At 35.9% G+C, this 22634-nt stretch overlaps 3 long non-coding RNA genes across 3 annotated transcripts; 2 read left to right on the plus strand and 1 right to left on the minus strand.

Moving 5' to 3' along the window:
* Nucleotides 1–874: 874 nt before the first annotated feature.
* On the minus strand, nucleotides 875–2002 carry LOC148933488 (uncharacterized). The gene is made up of 2 exons (XR_016135604.1): nucleotides 1588–2002; nucleotides 875–1132 (listed from the first exon to the last, which is right to left on the minus strand). It is a non-coding gene; the product is annotated as an uncharacterized LOC148933488 (long non-coding RNA).
* Nucleotides 2003–2144: 142 nt separating this feature from the next.
* Nucleotides 2145–4159, plus strand: LOC148933489 (uncharacterized). The gene is made up of 2 exons (XR_016130188.1): nucleotides 2145–3674; nucleotides 3906–4159. It is a non-coding gene; the product is annotated as an uncharacterized LOC148933489 (long non-coding RNA).
* Nucleotides 4160–5497: 1338 nt separating this feature from the next.
* Nucleotides 5498–6114, plus strand: LOC125218182 (uncharacterized). Its single transcript, XR_007175893.2, has 2 exons — nucleotides 5498–5567; nucleotides 5715–6114. It is a non-coding gene; the product is annotated as an uncharacterized LOC125218182 (long non-coding RNA).
* The last annotated feature ends 16520 nt before the right edge of the window (nucleotides 6115–22634 follow it).

Here is a 22634-nt window from a genome sequence, read left to right on the forward strand (position 1 = left end):
CTTATTATTTTTGCATATGCTAAGTTACCATGCAATGCCATGTGATTCACATTCAATTAAGAGCAAGTACGACGGCAAAAGACAATTTAATTAGTAACACACTTCCATCTTAACTAAGAATATGCACGGCGACAAAAAACAATTAATAACACACTTTCCTTTCAACTAAGAGTAGGCACAACGACAAAAACAACTTAATTAATAACACACTTTCCTTTCAACTAAGACGAGGCACGACGACAAAATATAAACTTAATTAATCACACACTTCCCTTTTGAATAATAATTGGGACATTAAGTCATCACAATTTTACAATCTCAAAAATAAATGCAAAACAATTAAACAATCATTAATCATCGTTATTTCTAAATAAAGCAAGGCACTAGAATTTTGAATTCGGAAACAGCCAGCTGTAGTTGATAGTGAAAAATATGAAATTAAAAAGACTATATTATCAGCTAATACTGGCTTTACCAAACTGTCATACTATATTTTTTGGGTAAGCATTGCCCCTTCACCACTTAGTTACTCCCTCCGTCCCCGATTAAGAGTCACACTTTGACCGGACACGAGTTTTAAGAAATGTAAAAAATAATTGATTGAAAAAGTTAGTGGAACGTGTGATCCATTTTTTTATATTGGTTTTATAATAAAAGGTGAGTGAATTGAGTTAGTGGAATGTGTGACCTACTTACTATTTATGGTAAAAATGAAGTATGACTCTGAATTGGGGACGAACCGAAATGAAAAAGTGTGACTCTTAATCGGTGACGGAGAGAGTATATTTGAAGAATTCACTGTGTTTTCCGCTTTTAATGAGAAACTGTCACGACCATAACTCCCTAGTGCTAGTGAGCGTAGCTATTCCGCGACTAATATAAGCTCATCAATCATAAATTAAGCATACAAGAAACAATTCAACTTGAGGAAGTAGTTTCAAAGGCGAATGGGTACATAGTCAAAAGAAAGTCAGATTGTCAAGACTGAATTAGTACATTCCTAGCACATAGTTCTACTATAGCGGAAGAGTTCAAGACAAAGTAGTATGTATGAAGACATACTACTTTGGGCTACCTAACTACATATTTAATGATCATTCCCAACACCTTCGCCTCCTCGTCCACGTTCAACCTGCACATTTGAAAATAAACATGCAGAGTTGAGTATTTGATATACTCAGTGGACACATTGCCAAAAACAGTTTTATTTTATTTGTCAAGCTACAGTTGAGTGATCACGGGTTTTTTTATTAAAAGGCCTTAGGCACTAAATCCTTTCCTTTAATAAAAATTTGGTTGCACAATCACATAACTCAAATACCATATCTGAACTTTGTGTGAACCGGGAATGTGGCCACATTCCACGACGGTCACTGGACCGGCCAACTCCTATGTTAGCTCACAGTCCCCTCATGTGTACATAGTCCGAGTAGGGTTTTCGGCCCTACTGGGACCCGAATTCGATTTAAACATAATTTGGCAGAGCCAAGCAGATAGGTAATCATAAAACAAAACATGGCATGACAAACATACTTGAGTAAAGATTCACATTTTCATACTAAATTCATGTTTTGAAAGAATGCCCACCTCGATAGCTTAAGTCTTGTTCGGAAAAATTCCTTGACTTGGTCTTAAACGACGTGCGAAGACGTCCCTTTAGAAAATAGAGTAATACTTTAATTAGACTTTAAGAAGTCAATTAAGCTTAAACATGAATGCATCCTAAGTGCGTGCTCATTTTATCCTTTTTCTTAATTCCTCTAGAGAAAGCTCTAGGATCTATGAACATTAACTTAATCGGGAGATTTAATCCTTCGGAAGGTTTGGTAAATTTCTCGCTACTCAAAAACACCTTAATCTCCATATATTCATTATTCATGAAGTTCGATAAATCCGGAAATTAATTTATCGTCTAAGAAATTACTTAGCGAACCATTGCTTATTCCTAATTAATTGATCAATTCATTTTGGGCTAGATTCTTACTTAGTTAAATCTTCACGTGGCCCAAGGGTTAAGATAAATGATAGCCCACTCATTTATTTAATTCTTTGACCCAAACTGTTAATTTAAGAGGCCCAAAAACAATTAATTGATTAGGCCCAAAACATATACTCCTTCTCGCTTCCATCGGTCATCTCCTCTTTCTCTTCACAAATTCCCAATTCACAAAAATCCCCAAATTCCATTTCAAATCCCTAGTTGAAAGGGGAGATCAAAAGGAAGAGCAGCGGCGCCTCTCCCTTGCCACCCGTCGGTCATTGCTCCGGTCGGCGTCTTCCTCATGCCGCCGGAAATCCGCTCCTCCTTCCCCATTCTCTCTCTCTGCTGCATCGCAGCGGTGTAGCTCCACCGCCAGCCGTCAGCTCTGGAACGACGACGAGCCGGCGTTACCCCCGTCACATAGCCATCGTCGCCGTCTTGACACCCATTCGCCGTTCACTACTGCTGCTGCGCCGAGACCAGCCCGTCGTGCAGTTCGAGCTCACGGAGCTTCTTTCCGTCAGTGCTCGGAGTCTCCGGATGGCTCCTTCCTAAGCTAAGTCTTCCTATCTTAGCTATTTAGGTGGTTTCTCTAGACAGAGTCTGTTCTTGTTTTATAATTTTAGATTTAGGCAGATTGTAGTTGTTCTTCGAAGAAATTGGCTGATTTAACAATCTGGACTTTTGGCTTACAGTTTTTAACTTATTTCTTACTGATTGTGAGGGTTAACATTTCTTGATGGAAACTTGTGTATACATAATGGTTTCTATATTTTGAGGGTTGAGCACTACTTAGCTACTGAGTTTGAGTCGAGAGGCATCAGCATGTTGTTTCTCTTGTTTCATTATGTAGTAAAGCTCTAAACATGCTTTTGCTTGGTTTTTCTACTGATTTTACTTAGAAATAATATGCTATTTGAGGTTTCTAAGTTGTGGTGCCTCTATATGATGATATGAGAAATTATATGGGAGAAAGATGGAGGTGTACTACCTCTTGCAGTAGCTATTAATTCATTTTTTCCTCTGCTCCTAGAACTCCCAGCTTGCCCACTTGCTCTTTGGTTCCTTTTTGACAAGTTAGGGGATAGGGTGAGCTTGAGTTTTAGCATAAAGTACTTGTGAAAAGGGAGGAATGGTGTTACCTATGGAGAGTAGGAACTCCTCTTGATGCAAGAACTCTCTGCAGAAGCCTTACTCTCTCACTAACTCACTACTCTCTTTCTCTATTGCTGGTTGAAAAGTTGTGTAAAGGGGTGAGGTCAAGGGAAGGCATATATATAGGAGTCTTGAAATTTTGAAATCTGCAGGAGTGTATCTGCTATTTTGGGCTATGTGTTGGCTTCTCTTTCATAGTCTACTTGAACCTCTATTGGTCATATTGTGTATGGAGTCTTGTCTCATTTATGGGCTGATTGGCAGCTTGTGTGAGGTTGTACATAGGGTGTATCATGAAAGGTGAATGGGCTGAGCTCATCCTTTGTTTTCTTATTGCAGCAAAATCCTCTTTGTTGATTCTTCACCTCCTTTAATTTAAGAAAGCTTGGTGTTTTGCCTGTGCATAAGTACTCTTGCATTAATACATTTTGTTTTATTTTTGCAGGTACAAGAGAGATAATGCAGGAGCTGTTGGGAGTAGAGGAGTTCGATCTGACCTTGCTTCCTTTGGCTAGTCTTTTGGTCTACTCTAAGAAAGGTATTACTGTCAATTTTCCTTAAGTGCAGGCTGCTGGCTGTCTTAGTGCTTTTGGGTGTTTAAAGTTTTTGTTCTCATATAGCTATTGTCGTGAAAAGGGTATTAGGGAGCTGACTTTGCCATCCTCTAATTTCCTCTTTAATAAAGTCTTGTTGTTTCATTTCTCCTAAAAAGATGTTCCTTTAATTCCTCTTGTTATTAGGCATTTAATGTCTTGTTTGCACATTGCAGACCTTGGAAAAAGAATTGGGCTGCCAAGTGGGCCTACCGAGGCATGGGCCTGCTGCCCCTGGCCTATCGGGCCACTTCTTCAAAACATCGGGCCATAAGACCCTTGGGCTCGAAAGAGAGGCCCAACATTCACATATTTGTATTCTTAAATTCTTTCTCGTCGACTTGTGTGTAATTTATTTTGTAACTAGAGAGTAGCTTGATATGTATTCGGACATTCAAATTCTGAAATGTAACCTCATATTATTTCTTGACGTTTATTGTATTTAATACATATAAACGTAATTGTTTTCTTTTGTCCGACCGACACCCTTCAATTTAGCAAACAAGCAAAGTCATTGACTAATATTTCTGATTCGAAAGTAATTAGAAGAAATGAACATTTCTCTGTTTAAGAAAAGGGTAATAAAAGAGCGGGTATTACAGAAACATGGCCTAGAAGTTGGCAATTAGGTGAAAATATGATACTACATATAATACAGTACATTCATATTTTCATCTAATTGCCAACTTCTTTGCCATGTTTGTTCCCAGGATTTTACTTTAAAGAGAGTAATATGATTCTTTAAATTTTTAAATTTTGATTAGTTGTTAGAATTTTAATGAATCTGGAAAAGTAATTAAAATTCTAAAAACAAGAAAAATAATATTCTCTCCGTCATAGTTTAAGAGTCACATTTTGACATAAAAGTATGTCCCAGTTTAGGAGTCACATTTAAAATCTTCTATATTTGGACATAAAATTTTACCCCATTATTCATCAAATTACACCCAAATGCCATTATCTACATAAAAATAATCCCAAAAAAAAAACCAAAAGTCAAACCATCTCACACTCAACCAATTTCTTAAAACCCGTGTCATACCTAATTGGCACTCCTAAACTGGGACGGAGGGAGTACAACTTTCCAGGATTTTGATTCCCCAGCTTTTACTAGGTATTTATTTTTCCAGTTTATAGATTCTTAAATATATGGACATTTAATATAATTTAAATTATTTTTTACAGTAGTTATTATTATTATTATTATTATTATTATTATTATTATTTTACAAACTAATAACTTATTAAACAAATTTTAATCTAATTATTTAAACTATGCATTATAATAATATCCATAAAAATTTAATCATCATTAAGTCAATTGAGTTATTGTTTCAATTACTCAATTAAATTTAATTAATTAATATAAATTCAAAATTATAACAATTTTCTTTTATATTTTCAAACACAAGATCGTTATGTAATTTATTAGGATGAAATTAGTTCATTTTCATGTTGTCTTAACTTTTTCTATTTATGCCATTTCCCATTTAAGGATTATTTGTTGTTTATCTTTAATCATCATAATATTAATCATGGAACAATGTTAACAACAACATTCAAATTCTCTCTCTTTCTTTACCCACGCAAACACTCACTTCCCATCCTTGCATTCTTACGTGACACTCTCTCTCATTCTCTATTTTTGGGTGTATCCTTTCTGTCACTCCCTCTCTTTCTACGTGAGAAGAGAAGATTTTTCCCCTTCTACCAACTTTTTTGCACTATATATATGGAGCCGATGTGACTCATTTCTCACACACTTACACAAAACTTCATCTCAAGAGAAAAGGCTCTTCTCGTCCAACAACACTTCTTCCCCTCCTTAATTCCAAAAGGTGATCTTTTTAGAAAAGCTATAACAAGAGGGTTTCTATCTTTAATTAACATTACTTAGGCTCCTTTTTTTTAATTCTTACCATACTTTTTCAGGAATGTTTCTCTCTTTCTTTAATTAACATTAGTTGTGCACTCACTTTGAACAGAAAATGAAAGACTTGAACTCGAAATTGGAGATGGAGAACTTCCAAATCATGCAACAAAATGAGAGGTTGAAGAAGATGACTGAGTTTTACAGCCAAGAGAATCAGGCTCTTCACAAGGAGCTCAACCACCTCCTCGCTGTCGCTGCTGCAGCCGGAATACCCATCCCTCATGATCTCGTGAATAGGCCCACCACCTCCACCTCCACCACCAGCTCCTCAAAGTCCAACAACTGAGAAGAAGGCCAGACCAATATGTTTTTGTTTTGCTCATCATCAACAGTTTGTTTCCGTTTGTCTCAATTAGATAAAAGCGTCTCAAGTCTAAGGTGTTTTCTTATGTTACTGTTGTTTGTCAATCGGATTATAATTTGGAAATTAATATTTGGTTTCATTATAACTACTACTAGTACTTATTATTGTCTCTCAAATGTACTCGATCTTTCCTATTGTTGTTGGCAACCATCTCCCACATGCTTGAAAAAAATCTACTACTTAATAATTACTAATTAGTAATTTATTTATTTAAATTTTTGGCAAATTATTCGTGCAAATTAACTAATATGGGACTTATTATATATACAATAAAATGGTTTAATATGCTTTTGGTATAAACTGATTGATTATTATGCCAATTTATTAATCTACTTATTAAATCGAATAAGAATAAAAGTATTGATATAGGAATCTAGTTGTTAGAGACACAGGCAAGCAGCAGTAACTAAATTCTTGTTAAAAAATAAATTTGATTTTGTTCTCTTGTGCGTATGTATTATCATATCGGAGGGCTACAGATAGTCACGGCGACACGGTAAGAGGCAACAGAAGGACGCAAACGCGGCGGGGCAGTGTAGCGGCGCTAGGAAAAGTGTGGCGGAGAACGTGCTACGGTTTTGAGAAATCTAGCTATGGTGAGAGAGAGAATTAGGTTTTATAGAGAACGAAATAATCAACTACTAGCAAGTAAACCAATAATGTTGATGATATAACTGGGGTAGTAACTTAAATTAATCAACACTGAGTTTCAAAATTTTGACGGGTCAGAGTTTTTTAATTCGAAAGATTATAATCCATTAATAAAATGGTTAATTTGTATTCAAAAATAAAATACTCCCACCATCCACAAAAGATAATTCAATTTTGTCATTTTAGAATGTCCACAAAAAATAGTCTAATTTCTAAAGATGAAAAGTTTGTCTATCATACTTTACCTACTTTTCAAAATCTCTCTTACTTTACCTACTTCTATTTCTCATCCTCTCTTACTTTATCAATTTCTTATTAAAACTCGTACCGTCCATAAATAAGACTGTTTTTTTGTACGCATGGGGAAATATTTTCTTTTTCCTTTATTGAAGCGATAAAATTTGAACCCTAAATATGCTATTTATAGACAAGAGTTTGAACTGCTCGAGCGTGTGCTTGGGATACATTATATTTCTTTAAAACAATGTGATATACTTAAACGCACGTACTACCTCCGTGTCGTATTCATTTTTGGTGTGGCTTATAGTTTCATTTCTTTATAAAAACAAATTTTCAATTATTCTTATTTTATTATTTCTAATTTTATTATCTTTTCACGTAACATTGTTTTCCTAAATTTTGTAGTATCAAATATCTCAACTATGATGAGATGGGGCAAGTAATATATTTACAAAATTTATTTAAATTTGGAAATGTTTGGTACTAATTAGCCGAATCACCACTCAATGATAAAGTATTTTGCTTCACACTATAGTTGTGCCCAAAGACAGTTTAGCAACACGAAATCCTTAATCATTAGGTGCCAGATATTCACGAGCTTTACGACCTCAATTTCAAAAAATGTGAAGCAAAACGGAAAAAAACAAAAGTGCATGAATTTACAATTATATATTTGGCTGTTGAAGTCACGCTTTACTTCTGACTTTCTGTTTTATTTAATTGATACTACCATTTAATCACCGAATATCTTCAATAAAGTTGAATATATGGCATGTTGTGCAATTAAATATTTTTCGCAAGACATAGTCACAATATCCACAACTCACCCAAGTTTATTAAGATAAAAAAAATACATGGAGAATCCATAAGTGCGATAATTTAATCTCATGATCAATTTTATTAATTAATGAATCTCATGTAGATATTAACAACAATTTAATCTCGTGTATAACTTATTAGTAAATGGATTTAGCGTGTACAATATCTAAAATTTAATTTGTACTTCATTAATGAATTTCAGATGAATAGAAAAATAATGTACTCTTATATTTATCTAATTAGTGAATTTTCACCCAATAATAATCTTGTGATCGGCGCAAATCAATTGAACCAACAAGTAATGCAATCAATTCTAAACGAATCAAGAAAGACAAGATGTACGTGCTTCTACCAGAATTGGCTCAGATCCACGAGAGAAACGGCAGAACTTTTATTCAATCAAGCAAATGTACAAAGAAGATTTATACCTCACAATTGCATCGAAGAACACTCGAGAAATCTCACACTCAAACTCAAAAAATCGATTGAGATGATAGAACAATCTCCACACCAAGATGGTGTCTCTTCTCACTCTCTTCTTCTACTGTGAATCGAGCTCAATGTGTGTATAATTGGTTATGGGATGAAATCCCCAACTACCTTTTTCCTTTTCTTCTTTTCCCCCAATTTGACTCAACTTAGCCGATGGAGACAAAAATATGTATTTCTGTTATTTGCCCTTTAGTCCTCAAAGTCTTGAATATTTGCTAAAGAGTCCACACCTTCAACAAATATCCACCTTGGACTTTTGATCGAATATTCTGACTGCCTTCTCCTTACCTCAGTTAGTGTTGCACAAAATTCACCAGCTCGAGACAATGTCTGAGTTTAGAGCTAGGTAATGTCTTAGTTAACATGTCTGCTGCATTGTCATCAGTTGACACCTTGCTTATCTTCACTGATCCCTTCTCCACTTCATCCCTCACAGAATGCAACTTCACATCTACATGCTTGCTCCTTTCATGAAAAGTTTGGTGCTTGGTGAGACAAATAGCACTGCTACTGTCACACATGACAGTCAATGCCTTCTGCTCTATTCCAAAATCAGCCAACATTCCCTTGAGCCAGAAACTTTCCTTAACCGCTTCAGTCAAAGCAATATATTATGCTTCGGTTGTGGAGAGTGCAACCACTGATTGCAAGTTTGATTTCCAACTTACAGCTGTCCCAAACAAACAAAAAATGTATTCAGATTGAGACTTCCTTGTATCACAAGTCACAACTAACTGCGAAATCTGAATCACAAAATCCCATCAGAGGTTCTTCATTTTCGGCCCTTCCCTCTGCGAACATGATTCCATAGTCTGATGTACCCACCAGATATCTAAGGATCCATTTAAGTGCATGCCAATGCTCAATGCCCGGATCCGCCATAAATCTACTAGCTACACTGATAGCATGACAGATCTGGCCTTGTACAAATCATAGTATACATTATGCTCCCCACAATACTAGCATAAGGAATCATATTCATTTCCCTTCTCTGATCTAGAGTCCTCGGTCTCTGATCAGCACTTAGTTTAAATTGTTGCCCCAATGGCACAGAGACTGGCTTACTTTTATCTATTTGAAAACTCCTCAACACCTTACTGATGTATTCCTTCTGTGTGAGCCATAACTTCTTCTCTTTCCTATTTCTAATAATATCCATGCCCAAAATCGGTTTAGCATCCCCTAGATCCTTCATGTCAAATTCTGACTCTAGTGCTAGCTTCACTCTTTTGATCTCTTTTGTGGTTGCTGCTGCCACGAGCATGTCATCGACATATAACAGTAAGAAAGCCACTGCTGCTCCATTCATCCTCTTGATGAAAACACAGTTATCATATTTGGAGTTTTCAAAACCAATTTCCTTCATATAGTCATTGAATCTAATAAACCATTGTCTGGAACTTTGTTTCAGGCCATATAAACTCCTTTTAAGCATACAAACTTTATTCTCATCACCTTTCTTGATAAAACCATCAGGTTGCTCCATGAAAATAGTTTCTCTTAATTCCCCATGTAGAAAAGCTGTTTTAACGTCTAGTTGTTGCAGCTCCCAATCCAGATGATTGACTAATCCCAACAACATTCTAATGGAGGTGTGCTTAACAACAGGAGAAAATACCTCATTGTAGTCCACTCCTTCCTTTTGAGTGTATCCTTTGGCTACTAATCTAGCCTTGTATCTGACTTTGTTGTTGTTGAATGCCTCCAACTTCTTTTTGTATATCCATTTACATCCAATAGTTTTCTGGTTGTTTGGTCTTAGTACCAGTATCCAAGTGTGATTTTTATACAAAGAATCTATCTCCTCTTGCATTGCCCTCAACCATCTGTCCTTTTCTGGACTCCTCAGAACTTCTTTATAGCTAGATGGTTCATGGTACTCCACCTCTTCTGCTATAGTCAATGCATAATAGAGCATGTCATAGTCACTGTATTTTGAGGGTAGCTTTATCTTTCTTCTCTGCCTATCTCTTGCCAGGACATAATCATCTGCTTCACTACTGATCTGATCTGTAGACTCACTGACAGCATCTTCCTGATCATGTCTATCCTCTGAGTTATCTTGGCTTTTATTAGGAGGCTCCACCTCAATTCGTATGCTCTCGCCAGTTTTCTGGAAAAATGGCATTTCCTCTTCCTTAAAAATGACGTCTCTGCTGATCACTACCTTCTTCATTCCCAACTCAGTACACCATAGCCTATACCCTTTCACTCCTTTCTAATAGCCTAACATCACACAACGAAGTGCTCTTGGTTCAAGTTTATTCTGCCTGGTGTGTGCAAAAGCTCTGCATCCAAATGGCTTCAGTTTGGAGTAGCTACCATGAGACCCATACCATCTCATGTCTGGTGTGTCATTGTCAATTGAAACTGAGGGGCATTTATTGATCAGCACAACAGCAGTTGCAGCAGCCTCTGCCCAAAATTGCTTTGTCATTCCTGGCCCTATCAACATGCATCTGACTCTCTCAAGTATGGTTCTATTTGCTCGTTCAGCCACGCCATTTTGCTGCGGGTTATTTGGCACGGTCCTGTGCCTTTTTATTCCCTTTCCTTTGCAAAAACCATCAAACTCATGTGACAGGAATTCTAGACCATTGTCTGTTCTCAGACAACCAAGTGACCTGCCCTTCTCTACTTCTACTTCAGCATGCCACTCTTGGAATTTTTGAAAAGCCTCAGACTTCTCTTTCATGACATAAATCCATATCTTTCTAGAAAAATCATCTATAATTGATAGGAAATACCTGCCACCTCCAATGCTTTGTGTAGGTGACGGCCCCCAAATATCACTGTGAGCATACTGTAATGGCTTGTCGAAGTGTGTTTTCCTGTTCCATAGGGCTGCTTTGTGCTCTTGGCCAGAATGCACTCATCACAAGAGGTTAGAGTAAGTTCATCAGATCCCTTTTCAAACTCTATCAAACCCCTTCTTGCCAGCTCTTTCAACCCATTCTCTCCCAGATGTCCAAGCCTTATGTGCCAAATATTCATACCATGCTTCACAGTAGCATTAATCTGGGTTTCTAGCGCATCAGCCAGTAGATAGTATAGGTTGTTCCTTCTCTCAGCTTGCATAAGAACATCAGATCCTTTCATCACCAACATCATTCCTCCACTGGACGAGAAAGTGAAACCCCTGTGTTCAAGAAGCCCCAAAGAGATCAGATTCCTTTTTATGGATGGAATGTACCTGACTCCAGATAAAATTTTCTCAGAACCATCTTTCATCCGAAATCTCACATTCCCCACTCCTTGGACCTTGCAAGTCTGATCATTACCCAATAATACAGACGGCGCCAATTTGTGATCGGCGCAAATCGATTGAACCAACAAGTAATGCAATCAATTCAACAAATCTTGTTTTGAACATTTAACACGTGGTCATAATTGATGAAAAAAATAATACTAACGTTAATCGTTGGTCATGAAATTTGATATGGTGTTTTATTTTATGAATACATTTATCGTGAGTAGTAGCAAAGTTGATTTAAACGTTTAACACGTGGTCATAAGTGGTCATAAAAATATCTTCTATCGCAATTTCTTAACATGAAATTTGATCTCATATTCTTTTTACAACTAAACTCGACAAAATAAAAATTTAATCTCCTATTTGATTTTGTTAATGAATTTCATGTAGTTAGTAAGATATAATTCAGTTTCATACGTGTTTTTTTGTTAATTAGTGAATTTTCAAGTTGATAGTGACCTTTCAATCACATGTTTATTACTAACGAATTTCACGTGGATGTTAATATCATTGATTTGAACGTGTCATGAAATAATGCAAACTAGTACTCCCTCCGTCCACGATTAAGAGTCTCATTTCTAAATGGCACGGGTTGTTAAGAAAAGTGGGTGAAAGAAAGTTAGTGGAATAGGAGTCCCACTTGTATATATTAGTTTTAAATGATATGTGAGTGGAATGTGAGGTCTCTTTACCATTTATGGTAATTATGAACCGGGACTCTTATTCGTGGACGGACCAAAATGGAAAAACGGGACTCTTATTCGTGGACGGAGGGAGTAAAATTTAGAGCTCGGATATCTTCTATCACACTTTTGTAACCTAAAATTTGACCTCGTATTTTATTTTATAAATAAACTTCGACAAATGAAAATTTAATCTCCTATTTATTTCATTAATGAATTTCATGTAGATAGTAAGATAATATAGTCTACTATGGGGGTGTTCGGTTGGCAAGACTAAATCTCATGATTAAATATGTATCATGTTTGGTTCATAAGATTGACCCCCTCAACTTAATCCTAGATGGATAGTCTCATGATAATTAGTCATAGTCTCCCCCTCCAACTAAAATAATCCCACAACTTAATTCTAGATGGATAGTCTCATGATTATTAGTCGACAACCGAACGTCACCTATGTGTTTTCTATTAATTAGTGATTTTCACGTGGACTGTGATCGGAACCTTTTAATCACATGTTTTATATTATTAACGAAATTCACGTGGATATTAATATCATTATTTTGAACGTTTAGCACATGGATATTAATATCAGACTCTTTAATGCAATTATAGTCGATGACGTCGAACACACCAAAAACGTCAACTGTTTCAGAATGAATTGTAATTCCCATTGAACTTGACACTACAAAAAACTCGTTATACTAATCAGCGAATTGCACTGAACAGGGTAGGACAGATTAGTGTCGGACATAGTTGTAATTAAAATAAAACTTTTAGTGACAGATTGTGCGTCACTAAATTTACTAACCCCTGACAGAAAACGTAGGGGGCTTCGTTGGTAAGTTCGTAAGTGACAGACGTATTTGCCACGAATTAGTGACTTACGCTTTTTCATCAGTATCTGTCACTAGTTACTGAGGGATCAACTGTCGTCATTAATATCGTCACTATTTATCGTTTTTTTGTAGTGTTAGAAATGGGATGAGCATTATGTTGTACGATGGAATTTTTTGTACACCGGACATCGTTTAAATGGTGAAATTGTCATTTAATTATTTTTCTTCATTGAATATAAATTTCTTTTTTTTTTTTACTTTCTTTGAAGTTTCTAAATAATATTTGCTCCTCCTTATAAGAATTCCTCCTTATAAGAATATGCACTATTTCCTTTTTAGTCCGTCTCACAAGAATATGTGATTTTTAATTTTGAAAATTCCTTATTTCTTAGGTGGGATCTATTTTTTCACTAACAATACTTTAACTATTTTTTTTTCTTTAATTTTTTTTTTACTTTAAATATTGTGCATTAAAACTCATGTCTAATCTAAAGTGTATATTTTTATAGGACGGAAGGAGTATGACACTTAGAAATAGTGTGTTTTATTGTTTTACAATCAGTTTTGATATTATTAATAAATTACGAACTAAATAATCAGAAATCCTTCTTCGGACACATAAATATTTATTGAGATGGTGCTAAATGCAGATAATAAGTGTACACGTAATGTACTAATGTCTAATGAGATGTTTTTGTCATCATTTCATGATTCTATTTCCATTAATACCGATTAGAGTACTACTACTATTAATTAGGAACATCCCCTCTACACCCTTAACCACATTAGAATGAATTATAAGTACTCGAACTTTCTCATAAAACCAAAAATAATTATTCACAAACACATGGTGTAAATTATTAGTTTAATACTATTAGCTAATTTTGGATGGTTTTTCGGCACTTAATTAAATCATTGACTTTTTTTAAAATCGTTTTCACTTTTTACCTTTGACTCATATGTATATCAAGAGTATACTCCATATTTCATTCGTTCATTCCTTTTTTTTTGTCCTTTCTCTTTGTATAATTGATTATATTAATTTAATACTATCTCCGCTCCTTGAGAGGCTTCGATTAGAAATAGTGACTAAGAACAAATGTTTAGTCAGTAATTTAAATAAACAATACAAAAGAGAGTTAAGTAAAAAGATTATTAAGTAAAAAAATAAATTAAGACAAATTAAATATATAGAATTTGTCATACTCAATTGTAGTGAAACGGCACAAAATGAAATATACGACGGGAGGAGGAGTATAGAAATGAGTAATTAAAGCTGACTAATAATTGCATAGTGAATGTCTTCTTAGCACTATCTCAACGACATCCAGAGCAAGAACACCATCAGAGAGGTTGGGAATTATTAATCTCATATAATTTGCAAATTCAAGAAATAAGAGCAAGAACACCATAGTGAATGTCTTCTTAGCACTATCTCAACGACATCCAGAGCAAGAACACCATCAGAGAGGTTGGGAATTATTAATCTCATATAATTTGCAAATTCAAGAAATAAGAGCAAGAACACCATAGTGAATGTCTTCTTAGCACTTGTCTGTAATAAGACGGGAGGAGGAGTATAGAAATGAGTAATTAAAATATACTTTGAGAGTCTCAATAATATTGAAAATGTTCACTTTAGAGTTTTAAGAGCATCCTCATCCGTGCTCTTAGCTAAGAGCACGGAAGTGGGCCCGGACCCACTTTTACTGCTTGTCCTTAGCTAAGAGCACAACACCCACATCCGTGCTCTTAGCTAAGGACAAGCTCAAGGGTCCCACCATTCTATTATTCAATTTAAATAAAAACATTTCCACAATATTAAAATGCATTAAAATATCTGAAATACTATTACAAATTACAAAATAATTAAAAGTTACATAATTAAAATCCTAAAAATTAAAAATTACACTACTCGTTGCCGAATTTCGCTCAAATGTGATTGATTAGATCTTTTTGTAGCTCAGTGTGGGCTCTTGTATCGCGCATTGTGTGTCTTCTTTCCATCCTCTCGTTCACCGTCGTATGCACACCTCGGCGTGGGGGAGACCTCGCGGTTGAGCTTCCGGCTTCATCCTCGTCGTAAAAGTTACCCGCCATCGGTCCTTCGTCAGCTATAATCATGCTGTGCAAGATAATACACGTGTACATGATGTCGGCGATATTCTTAATGTACCAAAGCCGAGAAGGAGACTTCACAATGTTGAATCGGCCTTGAAGGACACCAAAAGCTCTTTCGACGTCTTTCCGAGCAGACTCTTGACGCTGCGCAAAAAGAATCTGTATTTGCTCTTGTGGATTCCTGAACGACTTCACGAAAGTCGACCACCTTGGGTAGATACCATCGGCGAGATAGTAACCCATGTGGTATGCATTTCCGTTGACGGTGAAGTCGATCGCCGGTGCTACACCATTCAAAACATCATCGAAGAGTGATGAAGAATATAACATGTTCAAGTCGTTGTTGGATCCGGCAACACCGAAATATGCATGCCAAATCCATAGGCGGTAGTCGGCGACCGCTTCAAGGATAAGCGTTGGGCCACCACCTTTGTGGCCGCTTAAGTGTTGCCCCCTCCAAGCAGTCGGGCAATTCTTCCACTTCCAATTAGAGGTGGCGACGGTTCGAAAACCGTCGGTTCCGGTTCAAAACCGGCGGTTCCGGTTCGTCAAAAGCTTGAACCGTAACCGGCCCGGATACCGTTTATCCGGTTTAACCGCCGGTTCCGGTTCCGGTTAATAACCGCCGGTTTTTCACCAGTTCCGGTTCGGTTCCGGGCCGGTTCCGGTTCATTTTTTTTTTTTTTTTTAAAATCTTAGAGTTATTTAAATCTTAGAGTTATAACTTTTATAGCAATTCTATAGTAAAATCCAAAGAGAATTGATAACGATAACGATAAAGAATTGCAATTTTATTGATTTGAAACTTTGAATGTAAATTTCTACAATACAATTACAAGTTACAAAATACAACAATACAAGTACAACTTAAGTAAACAAGTAGAGAGCAAATTGAGAGAATGAGGTAGAGAATAGAGAATTGGAGATTGAGAGAGAAATACTTGTTAACACATGAATGAGGTAAGTAGAAGTGATGAAGAAGGGGGTATTTATAGATGAAAAATGGGGGAAAATCTGATATTAAAAAAAAAATTGAATTTCAAATTTGAAAACGGTCGAAAACCGCCGGTTTTCTGACCGAACCGCCGGTTTGTGTCAGAAAACCGCCGGTTTCCGACACCTTTTCAGACCTTACGCTGCAACCCTACACGCCTATGCCTGAACCTAGCCCTGAACCGTCGGGAACCGACAGTTTTGTGTTAGAAACCGCCGGTTTTCCGGCCTTTTTCAGCCCTACGCCTGCAACCCTAGGAACCTACCGGCGACAACTACATATTTCCCGTTAACCGGCGGTTAACCGCTTAACCGCCGGTTCCGGTTTCGTATTTTGGAACCGTAACCGAACCGTTATAACCGTGAAACCGGATTTAAAACCAGAACCGTCGTCTGGTTCCGATTCCGACCCGCCGGTTGGGAACCGGCGGTCCGGTTTGGTTTGGCCACCTCTACTTCCAATGCATGCAGTCAATGCTGCCTAGCATACCGGGAAAACCGTGGACTGTTTCGTGAAGACGAAGCAACCGTTGACAATCGTTGGTGGTGGGTGCCCGAAGGAATTCCTCGCCGAAAGCAGAACGAACGTCGTCGCAAAAATTCTTGAGGCATAGGATTCCAGTTGACTCACCGACATGCAAATACTCGTCGAAGAGGTCAGCCGTTTGCCCAGTAGCAAGTTGTCGAATGGCACAAGTACACTTTTGCAACGGCGTGAGACTTTGCCGACTGGTTGCGTCTGCACCTTCTTGAAAATATTCAACGCGGGTGGACAATGTGTTGACAATACGCATAAACAACCGTTTTGACATGCGAAAAGCCGAAAGTAATCTTCTGGATACCGCGGCTGGTCGGAAAAATAGTTGGCAACGAGCCTTTCATGGGCTCCCTCTCGATCACGAGGGATGTAGCGACGTTTGCTCTAGTTGGTTGAGGAGGAGGGGCGGGGGTATTGGCGGCGACATAGGCTTCATAGGCGGCACGATATTGTTCATAATATTCTTGTTCTTCGCGCTCCGCTTCCGCAATGAGATTGGTGAAATCCATTTTTTAATTTTTTAGAGAGAGTTTGGGTGAGAGAGGATGATGTAGATGATTTAGTATGAAAAAGTATGAATGAGAGATAATTTGATGTGAAAAGTGGATGATGAATGTGTGTATTTATAGATGATTTTGGGATAAAAAAAATAAAAAAATAAAAAAATTCACAAAAATCCAAAAAAAAGGTCTATAAACGGCTCTATTTTTTTGGGAATTCAATTTTTTTTTTATTTTTTGGTATTATTTTGAATTATTTATGAATTTTTTTAAAAATAAAAAATAAAAATCGAATTTGCCAACGGCTATGCCGTTGGCCAATAAGAAGACGCCGCTGGCACGGACGAACAGCTCGCATCGGCGTACGGACGAGCTCGTGCTCAGCGACACGGACGGACCGACGGCAAAACGAAACCGCTGCGGATGCTCTAAGGAATATAATATTACTAGTTTTATAGTTCCAATTGTTTAGTTTCTAGGTACATTTATTTCTCTAGTCCTATAAATAGGGATATACTATATATCACAATGTACAATTCAAGCTTAGGGTGTCCACAGTGGTAGCCCTCTTGGGCATGCCCAAACCACCATTTCCTGGGCATGCCCAACAAACTTAGCCCTGCCCATGAAAACTTGGCCACCACATTGGTGGCCCAGAGGGCCACCAATTAAAATTAGTTTCTTACATTTAGGGTGTGAATTGAATTCACAATCCTTAATTAAAAAGTTGACCAATTTAATAGGGATTTAGTGATTGAGTTTAAATTAATGCAAAATATTTTGAAAACTACCGTTTAATTTTTGTCACATACTGTCTCTCTCTCTCCATTTCATCTTCTCCAAAACCCTAAAATTAACACAAAAACTGGAAAAAAAAAATTTGAAACCATGGCCTGGGCCGCGGCTCTCGGCCCGTGCAGTGGTGAGCCGTGCCTCGCGCCCAAGGGCCTCGGCCTGGCCAAGAGCTCGGCTCTCTGTCGTCCACCCCCCCGGGCCACGCCGCCTCCTCGTCTCGGTAGTGGGGGGCCGCGCCTGGGCCAACTCCGGGCCAAGGGCCGCGGCCCTCCCACTGTGGACGCTCTTAATACATTAATGTAGTCTTCAAGAGTTCTTGAGTTTTATTTTCCGCATTTTACTTTTCAATATTAACAAAGGGCAGGTTTAATTTGGCATAATTGGAAAGCGACGAGGCGATGCAGCCAGTATCTCAGGAAATGGCTGAAGTAAATAGAGGCGTTTTATTAGCATGATTCAAGATGCCTTAAACCTTGACCGCAATACTGAGCCACATGTCCAAGCAACAATTGGAATCCCACATTGAGGAGTGAGGTTGTTAAGGAACTTGAATGTGATTTTATCACATCCAATAAAATGTAGTAATTTTTAAGATTTCAATTACATTGTTTTCTGACTTAGGATAAAATGTGATTTTAGAAGTTAAAGGAATTTCTTATTTTAAGGAAATTTAAATAAAATAAAATAAAAATTAAAAGTAATAGAAAATGATAAAAGGAGCGAGATTCATGAATAGTTAACGGAATGAATGGTGAAGCTGGTGAGTGTTGTTTATTTAACAATGAATGAGGTACAAAAAATGATATGGAAGTATAGAGGAATAAATTTTAGTAACAACACGATAATCAACACTATATCATTTTAAGACGTTTAATTTGAACGCATTTCAATATAACTCCCAGTCGTACACTATCTCCCTTCCTCTCTCACACACTAGCATCAATTTTCTCCAAATGGCGGAATTCACAGCAAATGAATCCAACAATGAGCTATAACTTTTTTAACTCGTAATATGAGCTGTAACTTTTTTTTATGAAAAATACAGTTTATATTTTATGGTAATTGTAGATCACAGTAGGAAAAATAATCCCATATATATTAATAAGATTACCATCTGAGGAATGGGCTACCCAATTTATATGGCCCACTCATAATCGATATGGGCCACAATTTGAACTTAACGTTAATAGTCTTAGCTCAATCCAATAAGGAATCCTGCCACATATTCTCACACTCAAATAATAAAATAAGATGTTCTTTATCATACGACCACTAACATTACGTTTCTTCACCAATAAATTTGTATTTACAAAGCATACTTATTCTTTACTGATTACCAAGATTTCAATTTTTGTAACATATGTAATTATGCATTTCCTGTTTAAGTAATTCCTGGTAATTATCATTTGTAGCCTGCAGAATGATGCTGTTAATAAATGGTTCCATAAGGGTTCCAAATTAATCAGAAAACGGGTTCATTGTCGACGTAGAAACATACCTTACCTATTTCCTCGATATATATCATTTTTTAAATGAATTGAAAGTGTGCGAGGGTACCTTTATTAGAAATTAAACATATGACATAATTTATTAGTACTATATCAGGTTAATAGTATTTAATACAGTATTAATTTAATTTGCTTTTAGTAACATATATAGAACGGCGGAGACATTGGGAGCTCAACTCCATATATGAAATGGTTTCGGTGTTATGTTTCTACCACACGCCTCCTTTAATTTTTCTTTACTTTTGCTATTCCTTACATATTTGAACGCTTTGAATAATTTAAAGGTTCGTTTCTTAAAACATACTCCTACATGATAAAAACGAAAAATTGGTAGGATCATTTTCCTGGGAGTGGTTTGGATCCATGATTTTTTTTCAGTTGGAGTTATATGGTACTACTATTTGATTATATTATACTTCTTCCGTTCTCAAAAAATAGACAAACTTATAGTATAGGATACGGACTTTAATTTGCAATTTGTAAAAAAAGAGAGATGAAAAAAGTAATGAATTGTGGCAGTGGGATCCATATTATTAGTAATGTGTAATTGGTAAAAAAAATCTATATTTAGACTTGTCTAATTTAGGAAGATAGCCCAAAATAACAAAACTATCTATTTTTTTAGGAGGACGAATATTTCAAATAGATTAGTTAGAATATTTTTTAAAAAAATATTCAAGGAATCGACGGTTTAAAACCAAAACAGAATATGGGCTTCAAATAATTGAATTGGTCATAGGCTTTTGCATTGATTAAAAAGCTATGCACTTCTATTTTATTATTCCTATTAATATTTTGTAACCAATAAGTCTAGGGATGTTAATCGGGCCAATTCGTTCGGATTTGGGCCAATTCACTAGGATTATCGGGCTATTTGGTTGTGGGGTATTCGGGTTATACATTTTTTGAAACGTAAATTTTCAACCCTGGCCCTAACCCGCCGAGTTTCTGGCTAATCCATCGGGCTATTCGAGTCTAAAAACTTTCGAAAATAATCTCTTGTATCATAATTTTCTTTCATATAATGATTTTAAATTTTAGTTTTTTTCTTCTTAGATTTAAAATCATAAAAAATCTTCAGATTTTCATAATTTTCTTCTATAATAGTTGGAGAGATAGCTTTCATCTCGATCAACTACAACATAAACAAAGATAAATCAAAATCAAATCAATCAATTTGAATAAATGCTTATGTTCGTATCATTATTTTGACTTTATTCATAATTAATTCCTTATGAAAATTTTAAAATCATATCATACGTAAATCATTATTAAAATGCTAAATATATTGAGATTTTGATAGGTTAGTCTTAATTTTGTCTTGATTGGCTTTGGTAGTGGTAAGACAGTAGTGGCAGATGATTAAGGACGATGGAATAACGAGTCGAGGTGAAACTTGAAATTTGATAATGATTAAGTAGACAATGAAGATTGAAGAAGACAAATAATTGTGTCACGTGAAATTCAAAAATACAAAATACCCCTAAAACTTAAAATTATTTAATTTAAAGTTGCAATCTGTCGGGCCGACCCACAACCCGTTCGGGCCTACCCGTTTAACCCACCAACCCATTCGGGCAAACCCATTTAGCCCGTTCTGTATCCGGATTACAAAATTACAACCCTAACCCACTAATTTTACCGGGCTATTCGAGCCAACCCACGGATTAGGGTTGGATTGACATCCCTACTACCAATAACCTAAATTACTCTCTCACCAAATTTTATTATTATTTCATGGGCTTTTGCATCGTTTAACTAGCTATGCACTAATAATCTAAATTACTCTCTCATCAAATTTAATTATATTTTCAAATGCCAAGAAAAAAATAGACAAAAAGAGAAATCGACAAAAATCAAAATAAAAAAATGTACCCAACGAATTACTATTTAATATTGTTTCAGGTATCATTTAAATGACGCATGCTACTAAATATAGTCAACGGGAAAAAATATCAATTGAGACAAAAATTTAAAAAGGACAAAATATCTCAAAAAAAAAAAAAAAAAGGACCTCAAATATTAATAAATTTCTTTGGGTGCTGCAAAAGTGGAATCCAATATTCAATTCGCAATTAAATAAAGAAATAGGTTGTAGAAGTATTTTCAATCTAAGATATATAGAATCTTGGTCTATTTATATATTCACGGTACAAAACAATCGCAGGTTTTTTAAAAGTGGTAATTGGAATATTAAGTTTTAGCATAGGTTCAGTCGGTTGATATTTAAATTTTGGCTGTATTTTCAAGCATTTGGACAGAAGTGTCAATTCATCGGAAAATTTAACAAATGCTACTAAAATTTTACAGGTCATTTTTCAAGTAGTTGGGAGTTAGGTCATTTCACTGTTATGCTTTTAATTTTTTAAAAAGCATATTGAAAAGTTTGAAGATCACAATGCCCTTTTTCTTTTTCTTTTATAAATGAACATGAATTTAAAGATCATTCGAACCCGACACCTCTAGCCTTAGACATTACTCCCTCCGTTTCATATAATTTGACTTTATATTCCTTTTTGAGCTTCCCATATAATTTGACTCAGTATTCCATTTTGGGTCGTCCCACATAATTTGACACACTTCACTTTTACCAATTTTGGTAGTGGACCCTATATTCCACTAACTCATTCATATTCATATTTTATTATAAAACTAATACTTTAAAAGTAGGACTCACATCCCACCAACTTTTTCAATTCATTTTCCATTAGATTTTCTAAAACCCGTGTCGGATCAAAATGTCTCAAATTATATGGGACAGAGGGACTATTAACTTCTTTACCGCTGACAACTAACACACACATCATAATGCCCTCTTTATTTGCCAAGAAGAGGGCAAAAATTTCTCAATAAAAAGGGTATATTTCCAGGAGAAAGTAGCACGATATTCGTTACTAGGAAATTGAAATTAATTAATAAAAAATATAGTACGAATCTACAGTTTTAGACGGATGCATGGATATAAAATGAATAATTATTAGTATAATCAGAATTTTTATATGGATATCTGGATCCATCAACAAAGTCAAACGTAGAATTCCGTAATAAAAAACAATAATTAAATCTCACTAATTACAATAAGTAGTAATAGTTGAAAAATTACGTAGCCTCATGATTAGGAAAAATGAAGTTGAATAATTTAAAAATAGAGAGAAAAATCCACCCACGCATTTTTCATT

The sequence above is a fragment of the Salvia hispanica genome, chromosome 1 (assembly GCF_029641045.1).
Source record: "Salvia hispanica isolate PSC_SH4W2 chromosome 1, Shi_PSC_v1, whole genome shotgun sequence".
NCBI lineage: Eukaryota > Viridiplantae > Streptophyta > Magnoliopsida > Lamiales > Lamiaceae > Salvia > Salvia hispanica.